The sequence below is a fragment of the Pleurodeles waltl genome, chromosome 6 (genome assembly GCF_031143425.1).
Source record: "Pleurodeles waltl isolate 20211129_DDA chromosome 6, aPleWal1.hap1.20221129, whole genome shotgun sequence".
NCBI lineage: Eukaryota > Metazoa > Chordata > Amphibia > Caudata > Salamandridae > Pleurodeles > Pleurodeles waltl.
Window position 1 is genome coordinate 1,451,613,768 of NC_090445.1, and position 15,031 is coordinate 1,451,628,798.

The 15,031-nt window shown below is 43.7% G+C and overlaps 1 protein-coding gene across 1 annotated transcript in view; it reads right to left on the reverse strand.

Annotated features, from left to right (window-relative positions):
* The window catches only part of LOC138300962 (neuropeptide Y receptor type 4-2-like), a 120,218-nt gene extending 108,581 nt beyond the window's left edge, over positions 1–11,637 (reverse strand). Inside the window, exon 1 of the mRNA XM_069240902.1 lies at positions 11,249–11,637. The gene's annotated coding sequence lies outside the window, so the exon portion shown is untranslated. The remainder of the gene's footprint in view (positions 1–11,248) is intronic.
* Between the last annotated feature and the right edge of the window lie 3,394 nt (positions 11,638–15,031).

Consider the following 15,031-nt stretch of genomic DNA (forward strand, 5'->3'; position numbering starts at 1 on the left):
TGGCCTAAAGAACTCACTGGATTGCTTTTCTATGTGCTGCACTACTGCCAGCTGCTCCCTGACTATGTGCCCAATGGACACTGCTGAGCTGCCAGGAGGACCGCCATTTGAACTACCTGCTCTGTTGGGTGCTGGCCTGCCCCACTGTAAGACTGCTGGAGAGACTGCTACTGTGCGACAAGGGCTCTTCTGCTGGGCTGCCTGCTTGCCCGGTGTCCCACAAGTGATCTCCTGGGACTGGCCTGCCCCAGAATTGGCCGTGCGACCCTGAGTCCACTCCTCGCAGTACCCACAACTAGTGCATGGTGAGTGCATTATAGTTTGCTCCCTGTTTCTCATTAGTGCATAGTGAACTCTTTATGTTTCCTGAGGAACCGTGTGGCTGCCGTTCCAGTTGTGTTACCTGCACCATAAGGCCATCGTGTGTTGAGTGCTTCCTTGGGTATTTTTCAGCGCAGGCCAGTGCCCTGAAATTGCCCCAGCATATGTCGAGCGCTTCATGTGAGACCCCACCCCCACCCCCGGCGCCACCCTCCCAGAGGTGAAGAAGGGGTGCTGCAGTGACAAGGGAAATTATTCTGCAGCATCCTCATCTTGCTGGTGCTTGTGGGCGGGGCCCAGCCACCGAAGGTGAAACACTCTGTGGCATCTTCATCTTGCTTGCACTCCAAGGAGGAGTAACGCCTCCGGCCTGCTACACAGCCGACGCTGCCCTACACACTTTCGTGTGGTCGTACCAAGGTTGGTGCTCCTGGTTCCTAGGAAGCCACAACAGACCCTTGCTCCCTGCACTGGTAGGCTGGGGTAATTTCCCTATCCTCTGAAGCTGCCCCCTGCACACCTTCGTGGGCATCTACAATTGAGTGACTAAGACATTGCGTCTCGATGGGTCTCGACCTCACCCCAACTTGGGAGTAGTGGTGATTCCCTGTCCTGGGGTGGAACCTCCGTGGAGGACCCCAAGGGAGGTGTGGCACTGCCTCCTGGATGTAATAACTCCCTTATTTAGCTCGTATCTTGGGCACTACAGAGTCACTGTCTCATCAGTCATATGCATGCAGTTGTTCCTGTGCCCTACATGGTGGTTATAAGTACACATGTTTCAATAGGCCATTGTGTTTACCATGTCCCCATTAGAAGGAGGGCAGGTGATCTTGGAGCTATGATTTCATACCATTATTTATGTGCTTGTGCCGCTGCATTTCCTGCCCTGATGCTACTACGTAGGTCTGTTGATACCTGCACTGCCAGGATGATGTGTAGTACTCCGGTAATTACACAATATGCACAGCATTAATGATTCATGGTCTTGTGGGATGTTTACAATGTAAGCAACATATTCTTATATAACTCGGTGTGGAGTCTTTTTTGTGCTGTATTTACTGTGTCACTGATGTTAGTGTGTTGCGTAAAAGCTTTACACATTGCCTCTTGGGACAAGCATAACTGCTCTGTGCCAAGTTGCCAAGGGGTGTGCACAGATTATCAGTGGTGGGTAACCTACTTGCCCTGGCTAGAATGATGGGTTCTGCCTGGCTTAGGTGCATGCCATAGTCAACCAGAAACCCAAGTTCTAACAAATATGATATAAGTAATGCAATGAGTATTTTTGGTAATGATCGGCAGACATTATAAAATGTCCTGTTAAGATTTTCCCTCTTTTGATGCTTGGCATCCCTCTTCTTCTTCTTTTAATTCGTTCATTATTCATAGGATAAGGCGTCTTTTAAATAGCAGGGCCCAGATAGGAGCATATTTATTTTGAATCCAAATAAATATAATGCTCTCGTCCATTCAGTTGTTGATTTTAGATGGTTTAAAAAAACACACTGACATACTTAATATCCAATATTTCGCCTTTTACAGTGTAGTCATTATAAATGTCAGTTGTATTTATCTGAATTTATCCCTAACGAAGTGTAAAGCACTACAAGAAACACATGGCCGGAGGTATTGTTGTCTGAGGAGGCTGATGAATATGGATTATGTTTTCAATTAGATTATTCAAATATTAATTATTCTGTAAATAGTAGCGGATAAATTACCTATTATGAGAAAGAGACAGGCACTATTACGTAACTGTATATGCAATCAGTTATCCAATGAACAATACCTTTATTTAAAAATATTTTTTGCGGGAAAAGGAATTAGATTATTAATCATTGAGAGCGGCTGCTCGAGTTCTTAGCATGAGGTGTCTCCAAAACACAAAGAAATCTGATCCCTAAAGGCAAATTGTTTCTGCAATCCATTACTGGCTCACACTCGATGGCATCGCACAAGCAGACTGGCTTTCATCAGAAGTGCATATGTACACGTGCACACCTGAAGCAAAACAGGTTTACGGCCACATTATATAAAAAATTAAAGTTAAACCATGTTCACGCAGTAAAATCAAATAGTTCCTTGTTCAAAAGAGGATAATTAATTGTCTTTATTTTTGGCACTGAACGGAAGCAATAGTTTACCCATTAGCTTCTTTGGTTGAAAATGTCTATAGAAATAAAGATGTGTTTACAAAGAAAAAACATCTTCCGAGTTCTGATGACTTAATTAACTTCACAGGTTACGTTTTCATTAATTCTTCAGATCCCAGCCCATGTTTTCACTTTTGGGAGTTTCCTGCTTTATGTACACAATAAAACACACAGTTTTAGTTGGTCATCTAGGACTGTCTGCAGCAGCCAAAGCGTCATATATCTGCATGATGTAATGCACCCAAATGACATTGAAGGATAGAAATAAAATGCAAACAAAATCCACTTTATGGCAATTTTTCCATATTTTTTCTTTCCTTCAATAAATCACGGACTGCTCTATTAGTATTCCACATACTCGATCTAACCAAAAAACGTTTAAGAAACATTTACAATTATTTTCATCTAAACTGCACCTCTGACATGTTTCCTAGTCAATGTATACATCGCCCTCTACAGACAAAGGGGCATATTTTCTAGAAAGTGGTGGATCGGCCCCGATGCGCCACTTTTCTAGCGTCCCTCTGGGCCCCCTAAGGACACCATGGTTGCGCCGTATTCACAATATAGCGCACCATGGCGGTCGTTATCACAACAGCATCAACATTTTTGCTGCTGTTTGATGCTTGCTGCACTAGCACAGCAAAGCACAAGAAGGCCCATAGGCCAATACAGGCCTATGGGTCTTCCGCCTCACTTGGGCAGGCGTTAAAAATGACAGGAAAAAAATCTTGTAAAATACACTGTGCCATTTTTTCAGGCCTCCCTGAGGGGGCACGCCCCCCTTGCATACATTATGCCTGACGCAGTCATACTGTGGTCCAAGGGGTTACAAAGTGGTGCAATGCATGCATTGAACCACTTTGTAAAACATGGCCCAGGGGAATGGCATTCTTAACGCCACCTTAGCGAAAAAAAAATGAAGCTAGGGCGGCGCAAGCTGGTGGTAGGGTCTTGTAAATATACCCCAAAGTGGGTTATTTAGAGTTTCTCAGAACAGGACCCCTACTGAAAAATGGTGGTGGCTACAGGGCAAAAAAACTTGGAGTTTTACTGTTTTCACAGGCAAAGCATCAACTAGCTCCATTGTAGTTTTCACAGGCAGAGCCTCAGCTGGCTCCACAGTGCAAACCGTGGAGCTGGCAGCCCACCAACCACCTGGCCAGCAATTCATAGTATGAGTTGCTCTATTTTGTTTGAAGCAGGTGACCATCGCTAGATTTCCGTGCCGCAGACCCCCGTGCAAGGCAAAGTTGTCCTAGTTTGGGCAATATTTTAATGGCCCCCATTCTTGGAGCGAAAACTCCATGTGCATCAGAGCCACAGAGTACTTATTTTGCAAAAACAAACTCTCAGTTTAGGAGTGAGTTTGTATAAAACAAACATAAGTGCCAAGTGGTTTGAAAACAATGTCAGCCGCTCTGCATTTCACCAAGCCTAAAAACAGAACCACCAGGACTTCCATACTGCATATTAGGCTCCCTGGAAAAACAGTGTGTTGACTCCATGATAGGCTTAGAGATCCCCATCAAGCATGTTTAGATCTATGATTTGAGCATGTGGGAGACGACACGCCAAGGAAGCAGAGGCCATGACCTTCGCTGGCATGCAAGGCTGGAGAGCCTCTCACCAGGGCCGAAATAACCCTCAAAGGTTCTTAGGCAACACATTATTTTAATAGGATGTCTAAAACACGAACACTCCTTGGACTTTGTTGTGATCTAGCAATGTGTTGCCTAGCTCAAATAATTGTTGTGAAGTCTGGATCTTTTTTTACCTGGGACTACTGTAAGTTAAACTCTGGTACAGAAGCATGATGCTAGCAATATAATCAATTGCTAAGCCAGCATTTACACTTCTCAAATTGCAGTACAATTAATTTCCATGCCGCTTTTGTACGTTAATGCCACTGTGTGCCATTCGTAAAGCCAAACCTAAAAACCTAAGTGACACATTTATTTTTAATTTCCTGAGGGATTTATGTTCACCTTTCACTTACAATAAAATTTCCAGCAATGGAAAGAAATCGAGAACAAAGGCACATCGTCTGGAAACAGTGTTATACCAAGTCAACCATTACAGCCACCTCACGATAAAATAAAACTTAAGAAGTACAGTAAGAGGTTCGTTTAAGGAAGGGAAGGAAAACCAACATCGAATGGAAATGTTAAAGCGTCACAAATCGTAAATCTTCAAATCATAATCCACAAAACGTGGGTAATTTTAAAATGTCCTGTTCTGTATTACTGTCACTCCCATATCTAAAACAATAAACTTATTTTATTTTTAAAGTTTTAGTTAAATTCTGTAAAAAAGTTTTAGAATCCTGTTTACCCTCAGAGAAATACATTAATTTCTTCTGAAGGTAGAACGTTGTGTCTGTCAGATGCAAAGAACATCTTTTGTCTTCAAATGAGAAAAAAGCATGACTGTGCAAAGATGATAACTTCAGTTGCCTGATTAAAGTATCACCGGGTGAAATGTACTTGATTTTTAAACCTATTTTAACGTGGTCGCTTTATCGGGTCGAAGCCTACCAAACAGGGCAGCTATCTGGTCTCCTTTCTACTTCTTGAGGGCATTCTGAAAGCTTCCCTGGAAATGCATTCCCGTCCATTCCCGACTATCGGCTTTTTGGTCTGTAATAGTGGTGAGTGAAAAATTACGCTCCGCTGGTGGAGTTTGCTGATTTTGCCCACTCAGTTCTGGCAAAACTTTACCAATTGCTGCATGACAGAGTATTTCTTGTGTGTGGCTCGCCAATGTCAAGGTGGCATGTGTAAGCAAAAATCTGCGTCCCCTTGCACAATTTTTGGGTACTAGAATGCATCCCAGCAAAATTTCTCAATGCGGGCAGTCACAGCAACCCGCAACCATTCATGTTAAGAAAGCTGCAGCTCGACTAGAAAATCTACTTGAGTAGCAGAAAGAGGTACCACCCTCTGGGGCACTGCATTGTGCTGTTCACACAGATTTTACAGCACCTGGCACTAACAATCAGAGCAAGCAGTGCAATGCACCCACATTGTGCCCACTCGTGCTCTACGCGGAATCTTGCAGAGCTTTAATGGAACTCCACAGAATTCCATGGAGAGAAACTCCACGAGTTTCACCCAGCTCTAGTCTGTAACTCACATTTTCTGGCTTTATATTTGTTTCAGGCTTTCCTTTTTTGTCCTTCCAGCTGCCCAAACCTTGTTTACTGTATTCCTCCTTGAGTTTGCTTTCTGTAAACAGGCCTTCAAATCTTGTTCTCATTTTGTCACATTTGCTGTGTATTCAAAGACTGAGGTCAAATGTCAGTACCTCTGTTTTCCAAAGGACCCTAGATTTTACTTTTCTTTCTCTGACTTCAAAGTGAGCAAATTTATGTGAGAATCCTGATGTGAGATGAACAAAAACATGAACTGTATTCATGTTTCTGAATATATCAGAATTAGGGCTTATGAAGCAAATTTTTTTTGTAATTCTGGAGTGTGGTGGAAACATATATTTGAATATGATAAAACACATCACTGCAGTAGGTGATGACATTTGACCACATTAGCATTTATGCACAGTAAAACCACATTTCGGTGCAAATGTAATGCTCTTTTCAATAGAAAATGTGTTGTCTATAATGGCAGTGTGCTACCACTGCATGCATACTCCACACTGTGCTACTCTAAGCCACTCCACTTCATTCTACAACACTCCACTTAGTCCACTCCATGACATGCCACTCCACTCTACGTTACTCACTCCATGATATAACACTCCACTTCGTTCCACACTCCTCCAATCGACTTACTACACTCACCTCCACTCCCATCTACCCCACTCCACTCCAGACTTCCCTACTCCACTGCAATCTATTCCACTACATTCCAATCTACCCCACCTCACTTCACTCCAATCTACCCCACACCGATCTTCCCCCATGCTAATCTACCCCACTGCACTCTAATCCACCCCACTCCAAACTACCCCACTTCAATCTAACCAAATATACCCCACTCCCATTTACCCCATTCTAAACTACCTCACCCCAATATACCCCAACCCACTCATCCCACCTAATCAACTTCACTTCAATCTACCCAAATCTACCCAAATCCACCCAACTATGATCCAATATACCCCACTCCACCCCACTTCTATCTACCCTACTCCACTCCAATCTACACCACCCCATTCAAACATTCAAATCTACCCTACTCTGCTCCAATTTCTTCCCAATCTACCTCACACTACTCCAATTCTCTCCAGTCTACCCCACTCCAATGTACCCAATCTCTTTACATTACTCCACTTCAAATTTCTCTGCAATCTGTCCAACACCTTTCCACTCTAATCCACCCCACTCCACTCCAATCTACCCAGTTCCACCACAATCTACTGCACTCCAATCTACCACAATCTACCCCACTCCACTTCAATCTACCACACTCCAATCTACCCCACCCAATCTACACCACTTCAATATACCCAACTCCACCCTTCACACTCCACTCTACTCAAATCTAGCCCACCCAACTCCACCATAACTCACTCCACCCCATTCCAATCTACCTCATGCCCCCCACAATCTACACTACTCCAATCTAACCCTCTCCAATTTATTACAACCCATTCTACCCCACTCATTCTACCCCTATCTACTCCACTCCAATCTACCTCACTCCACCCCACCCCACTTCAGTCTTCCCCATCACACTCTATTCCACCCCAATCCATCCCACTCCACTCCAATCTACCCCATTCGACTCCAACCTACCCCTCTCCAATGATCCTACTTCAGTCTACCCCACTCAAATCTACCATACTCTAATCCACCCACTCTACCCCACCACACTCTAACCTACCCTACTTCACTCCACTCACCATCTACCCTACTCCACTCTTCCCTAAACTATCCCACTCTGCTCCAATCTCGACTCCACTCCAATCTACCCCACTCCAATCTGCCCCACTCAACTTTGTCCCAATCTACCACACACCATTCCACTCTACCCAATCTACACACTCCACTTCACTCTAATCTACCACACACCACTCAAATCTAACCCACTCCATTCCAATTTAGTCCACTCCACCCCAATCCACACCACTCCACCCAGAACTACCCTACTCCAACCTACCCCATCCCAATCCGCCCCACTCCAATTAAACCCAATCTACTCTACTCCATTCAAATCGACCCCACTCTAACCCAATCTACCCCACTTTACCCCATTGCTATCTACCTCGCTCATACCAATCTACCCCGCACCACTCTATTCAACTCCACTCTAATCCAATCTACCCCGCTCCACTCTAATCCAATCTAGCCAAGCCACTGCACTCCACTCTTCCCCATGCTACCCCACTTCACTCCAATCTCCCAATACATCCCATTCCACTCTACCCTGATCTACCCCACTGCAATCTACCCCCACTCCAATCTACCCCAATCGATTCCAGTCTACCAACTTCAATCCAACCTGCCCCAATCTACCGCACTTCAGCCCAACCTACCCCAATTCAGTACCCCACTCCACCACTTCAGTCTACCCCACTCCAATCTACCACTACATACCACATTCCATACTACTCTACTCTACTCCGATATACCACTCTACCCTATATCACACAAATCTACCCCACTCCACTCCAATCTGCCCCACTCAAATCTACCCTAATGTACTCAACTCCATTCCAATCTACCCTACTATAATCCACCCAATCAGCCCCATTTCAATCTACCCCACTCCAGTCCAATCTACTCCAATCCACCCCACTCCCGTCTACTACAATGTATCCCACTCACTCTATCTAAATCTACCCCAATCTATCCTACTCCTACCTATGCCACTACAAATTACCCCACTGCAATCTACCCCACCCCAATCTACCTCAAGTCAATCTATCCCACTCGAATCTTGCATGCCAATTTACCTAACTAAACCTTCTGGAATCTACCCTGCTCCAGTCTACCCCAATCTTTCCCACTCAACTCCACCCCACGCCTATCCACACTCGCTCCATTCAAACCCACTGTACGCCACCCCACTCTTCCCCAGTTTACCCTACCACACCCTGCCCCACCCCACGCCAGTTACTTTTAACCATGCTGTAAAGCAGGCATACTTTGCCAATGCTTGTTCAGTGTAGACAGTGAGGCGGCTGTATGGGACCACACCTTCACAACAAAAAGCACCTTTGGGATTACATTTGGCCAGCTAGAAAAGTTTACAAAGTATGCTATAAATTGGTCAACAGTGGTCAAAGGAATTGAGATGGATATTTTTCCCACTCAAAAATTGGGGATTTTTTTTTTTATCAAGCACGCAGTAAAAAGTATTAAACTCATTAAACTGGCAAGAAAATTGTGGAAGATTAATCTTGAAATCTTTTTGTCATTTTGGGGTGTGTCTCTAAAGTAGTTTTTAAAATATTGAGGATAAAAACAATATTACACTGTATTGTTGTGAGTTCAGGTCGAGGACACAATCGACAACTAAATTTAGGGAGAAAGTGTTATTCTTTTTGGCTGGCATGCACAAATCCATGCTTCCATACCCCTTCTTCATCTTCAGTTATCAAAAGAGGACCAGGGAGGGGCTGAACATGTGGGATTAGGCTCTTCCTCTTCCAAGATTATCAATGACCAAAGATTGAGGGAGTAAGGAAGTTTTAGGACAGACTCCCAAACTTGCCCAAGGCCCGGGCAGCAAAACTAATACAGACGAAAACCATCTACTTTGTGGTCAGTTCCCAAATCTCGTTCAGGGACCAGGTAGAAATATTTGTTTAGACCCTCGTCTTTAGACACCCCTCTCTCGCCCCCACAACCAATCCTGCATCACAGCACCAGGTATCATCTGCCCGACATCATCATAATACTGGGACGTCTGTCATTTAGACACAAGTTGCGCTACATTACATTCGGTGGCGCCTGTCATTTCATGGCGCCAAAGCTCCGGATCAGACAGACAATGCTTCACAAATATCAAAATAAACATTTGAATCGTAACGTACAGGTCCATTGCTGATGTTTTAGAGGCCTAAAAAGACAGACCGACAAAAAGATAGATTGATAGATAGATAGATAGATAGATAGATAGATAGATAGATAGATAGATAGATAGATAGATAGATAGATAGATAGATAGATAGAATGATAGATCAAGACTCGCCTTCTTTCAAAGGAAATCTTTAGCGATGTCAAACACCATATAATTATCACCAGGGCCCAAAACGTAGAGTTTTACAAACTGACCTTTAAGGAAGGGTATGTCCTGTGAGTCAATATCTAGTGAATAACGTTCCCACGTGTATCAGGGGTGGAAATGGTGACAAGGGATAGTTCTTTCGTTTATAGGCTTACAAGGGGCACAACACTTTTTGATCTGAGAGGAAGAGGAGCTGGATAACTTGAGGAGGGAGATTTAAAGGTACTCCACAACTCTGCTGATTGGGGATTCCTTCTGTGTGCCGCAAAAGTTATTATCATGTGACACCCAAAAGTCAATTTGCACTAAAACTACATTGTTGTGATTGTATTAAAACTTTGAAAAAGTGAGCAGCACATCCGTAGTCAACATGTAAACACACAGAGACAGATACACAAGAGAGGGCAAAGATACTTCTAAACAGAGTAACGTTAAAAAAGTGAAAAACCCTCCCAGTAACAGAACGCCCAGAGGCACTACTCTTCCTGAGAACACAGGGAATTGCTCTAAAGTTTTCAAACAAACCACTGCAAATTACGCCACAGTGCAACACACCACACAACATCAAACTGCGCAATACCAAACCACATAAAGGAAGCACATCAGGAAAAGTTATCAACCACACCACCACAACACACTACTGCATAATCTGTCTTACCAAACACCCAAGCACCACACATAAGCACAGAACAAACCGCACACAGTGAGGGAATCCCGCACACTGAGGGAGAGTACCCGGACCAGTGGAGGCCCACAATATCAGAGCACTGGGAAGTACATCAACACCTATCTCAACTACACGCATCAGTGAGAGAACAACCGAGGAATCAGACGCCCCCGAAGCTCCGAAGCTTAAATACCGTACCATTGGAACAAACATCCCTCATATTCGGCAGGTCCACGCGGATTGGCTGCGAGCCACAGCAGTATTCCTCACACTCCACTTACACAGATCTTCGTGGTGATAACCCTTAGGCAGTAGTCAGGAGAAAAGCAGGCACAAGGAGAATGACACTGCTCACCACAAAATAAAACCCAACACATTCTCACAATTAGACTAATAGTCACATACGGCTCTCAGGATCACGTAGTCCAGTTTAATTAGGTATAAGAACACTGGCTGTTGCAGTGTTTTGTGCAACTCTTTTCGATAGGGAGCACCCTCTCGGTAGAACAACCCAACTAAAGGCCTTTGGAATCCATCAGCCAAGGTGCGGTGGGAAAAGCAGTGTGGTACGCTATCCAAACGCTCGATAACATAATACAAATGTCATTATTTGTCTGAATGCGGCACAGGCACACAAATTAATTGCATGTGTTTTTAAAAAGTGTTCAAAAATTGTTAAAGGTTTAACAAACCAACGTATCAAGTTATTTGCGGGCAAACCTTTTCTAAGTCCTATTCCTTCTAATACTTTTTTCCAACGGCTTGCCGTCGCCTACTACGCACAGGTCGATAGATAGATAGATAGATGGATAGGTAGATAGATAGATAGATAGATAGATATCGACTTCATACGCAGAGCGCACATTCAAGAACACAATCTCAGTTATGTGTGGAACTTACACAATGCCTACCTGTTTTGGAGATGAGTTTTCAGTCACCGTGTTTAAATATGTCCCCTGAGCCCTGAAAATCTCTCGGACAGCAGGCTGCTGACTGTGTGGCTCGTCGGGTTCCAAAAACCCGCAGTTTTCATTCAGCGCTGTTTTTAGTTGCCTTCCTGCACCCTCGGCTGAATGGTCGGGCGCATCGGGTGCTGCATCCGCTAACTGCGCGCTCTCCGCAGCAGCCGGGATCCTGTCCGTGTTTCCAGTCACTCTGCTTATTCCTGTACCTCGATGGCTGATTTCCTGGTGCTGTTTTCGTAACCCTCTGTTGGATGATGCTTTGTACTCCGTTCAGCTACATCCTGGAGGTGCCTTCCTGCTCTCTGTTGTTGTGGATATGAGTTGTAATATCTTTTGTCGCTCAGCTTCGGTTTTTACAGTTGCACAGTTACCTGTTTGGAGCGGTTTCTGCTGGCGCTACCAGTAGCAGAACAAGCGCCCTCCTATGGGCTGTCTGATCACCAGTGGGTGAAAAGGAGTAAAAAGTAAATCGTTTCCTGAGTTTGCGTGTATTTTGCAGAGAGTTGTTGCGCCCTCTGCCGTCATATTTAAATTAAGCAACCAGATGTGAAACGCACACAGTATAATTTTTGACGGTCGTATGAATGGGATTATTGTAGAGAAAGCTGGGTGACAAATGCCGGCCGTTCACTTGTTCTTACTCATTAGGGGCACTTTTGATTATTTTGATTGTGCTTTCAAGTTATGTTGGCTATTTTCTAGTGTGCTTTGTAAGTCACTGAAACATTCAAATAGTACTATTTGGATTTTTTTTAAAGGAAAATAAATTAAGGGCCATATTTATACTTTTTGACGCAAAACTGCGCTATCGCAGTTTTGCGCCAAAAAGATTATCGCCGGCTAACGCCATTCTGAAGCGCCATGCGGGCGCCGTATTTATTGAATGGCGTTAACCGGCGCTAGCAGACCGGCGCTGCCTGGTGTGCGTGGAAAAAAACCACGTACACCAGGCAGCGCCTGTGTTGGGGAAAATGGCGTTAGGGCGTCTTAAAATGGGGCAAGTCAGGTTGAGGCAAAAAAATCGCCTCCACCCGATTTGCGCCATTTTTAACGACGCCCAGACGCCATTTACATGACTCCTGTCTTAGTAAAGACAGGAGTCATGCCCCCTTGCCCAATGGCCATGCCCAGGGGACTTATGTCCCCTGGGCATGGTCATTGGGCATTGTGGCATGTAGGGGGGCACAAATCAGGCCCCCCTATGCCAAAAAAATATATAAAAAAAAAAAAAATTATACTTACCTGAACTTACCTGAATGTCCCTGGGATGGGTCCCTCCATCCTTGGGTGTCCTCCTGGGGTGGGCAAGGGTGGCGGGGGGGTCCCTGGGGGCATGGGAGGGCAGGTGTGGGCTCATTTTGAGCCCACAGGTCCCTTAAAGCCTGCCCTGACCCAGGCGTTAAAAAGAGGCGCAAATGTGTTTTTTTTTGCTCCGCCCACTCCCGGGCGTGATTTTTGCCCGGGAGTATAAATACGACGCATTTGCGTCGCAGTCATTTTTTTTAGACGGGAACGCCTACCTTGCATCTCATTAACGCAATGAAGGCGTTCACGCAAAAAAATGACGCTCATTCCTCATACTTTGGCGCTAGACGCGTCTAACGCCAAAGTATAAATATGGCGTTAGTTTTGCGCCAAATTTGCGTCGAAAAAAACAACGCAAATTCGGCGCAAACGGAGTATAAATATGCCCCTAAATGTTCAAAGAGGTGAGGAATTGACATTTAAATCTGGATTTCACAATTAGCAAAGAAGTAAAATCGTATTTCTGTAATAAACACGGGCAAAATATTTATTTCTATTAACAAAAATCTGTTATATTCAAATATTATTTAATGTAGCAAGTGCATTTCTCATGTATGTATTTAGTTTTCTATAGCACAAAGCGTGCCCCAAGAAGAGAATTAGAGTGATCTGCTGGAGATCAGAGGGTGAGTGTCATAGAACAATGAAACAGTACAAAAGGTTATGCACCACATTGAGTCCTATCCAATCAGTGGGAGTGAAACATTGGAACTTGGAAATAGGAAGTCTCATATTTAAGTAGTAATATTTTTAGCTACTTTTTAAAGAAAGTAAGACGGGGTGATCAATAGTGTGGCAGTAGTGCCACGGACCCTGGTGCAAGCAAGGTAAATTGGCCACCCGTCCACTGGCTGGAAATAAACAAAAATGGACAAATTCTGGTTGCATTTGGGACCCTCTAATACTGCTGGCCATTTGTGCCGGGACATCTGCTGCACTCTTGATAGCTATGGCCTTAAGGTGGTGTGCAGAGTTAGTGGAAGTAAATTCCAGATCCTACGGTAGAAGGGCTGCTTCATGCAATGCTCATGCTTGAACGTGGGAGACTAAAAGGTGGAGGGATTGTACGGAGAAAAAAACGTGCAGCTCCACTTTCTCAAATAGCAGTTAGTACTGTTTTTTATAACGCCAACAAATGTATCCTTTGTTTGTGACATGGAATCAATTTAAGTTTAGGCATGTGAGGGTAATCTGGAATCAGTCACGGTCATGTTGAAACTTCAAGACAGGACTCAGAAAAAAGTCTAAAAATCCTTTGATTTTCTCAAACAACTGTCTATAAAATAGGATTTTACAGAAAGTCTCAGAAGATACATTTTTGAAAGTTTGGAGTGTATTAATTTCATCTTTTGAAACATGTGTAATGATTGTGAACTAAAACACATTATAAGTTCTTCCTTTAACCCAATCAGCATACCCTAGCAGGGGCGTGGAATTTAATAAAATATCTACTTGTCCATGGGACAGGTTACTCCTTAAATCTACTTAGCCTGTAAAAAATCTACTTGTCCCTTTGATGCCATGTAGTGAAGCAACAAATTATGGCACCAATTTTATTATGTAAGAACTCTGATAACAGCCTCTCTGATTATGCCAGGGCTAATACTATATTAGGGCTTGAATTCTAGCAATTCCCTTATTTTGCCACCTTTTAGCAGATCTACGTAGTGGGGCTGGAGAAAGCAGTAAGGGATAGTTCCAGGATTGTAATGCCTTTGAGTCTATGCAAACCTACTAACTTGCATGATTTAAGGATTTTCACCAGCTCTTCTCCAATCTTTTCCCATACTGAGAAGGTTGGAAATTTACTCCTGACAAGGCCAGATTCAGAAGTTCTTCCAGGGGTGGGGAAAAAGTGGTTGGGGAGAAAGTGAACTTGTAAATGCTGAACAGATTTTTGCATGAGCAAATCTACACATGCACATGTGCTTGTGCTAAAATGCAGTTCACAAATATTTTCTAGGAGTAAGATTTCCTGGTCTACGTCTGTAAATTCTTGTCAATTCATGAAATCCACTAATTATGACTTTCTTTTAGAATTGGGCCCCTAATTAGGTCTGGCATTAACCCAGACATTTTGTTTTTATTAAAATTCTCTTTCTCTCTCTATCCTTTTGTCAGCTAGCTCTACTGTGAGTGATAACATTCTGCTCTTTCGCAAGGAACATCTTGGCACACAAAGTAGTTTTGTTCAAAGCCAGGAACTACTGTGGCAATGTGTGGTTTTTTGAGACCCCAAAGTTTTTTTTTTTTTGCTTTTTGCCAATGTTTGATACAATGGTGAGGGCCTGCCAGCTCCCAAAGCAATTAATTGTTACAAAATCCATGTCAAAACAAGACACACATTGACAAAACCAAAAGACTGACAACCAATGTCGGATTGGATGGCTTTGCCAGTGCTTGTTTATTTTCATGTTTCCTATA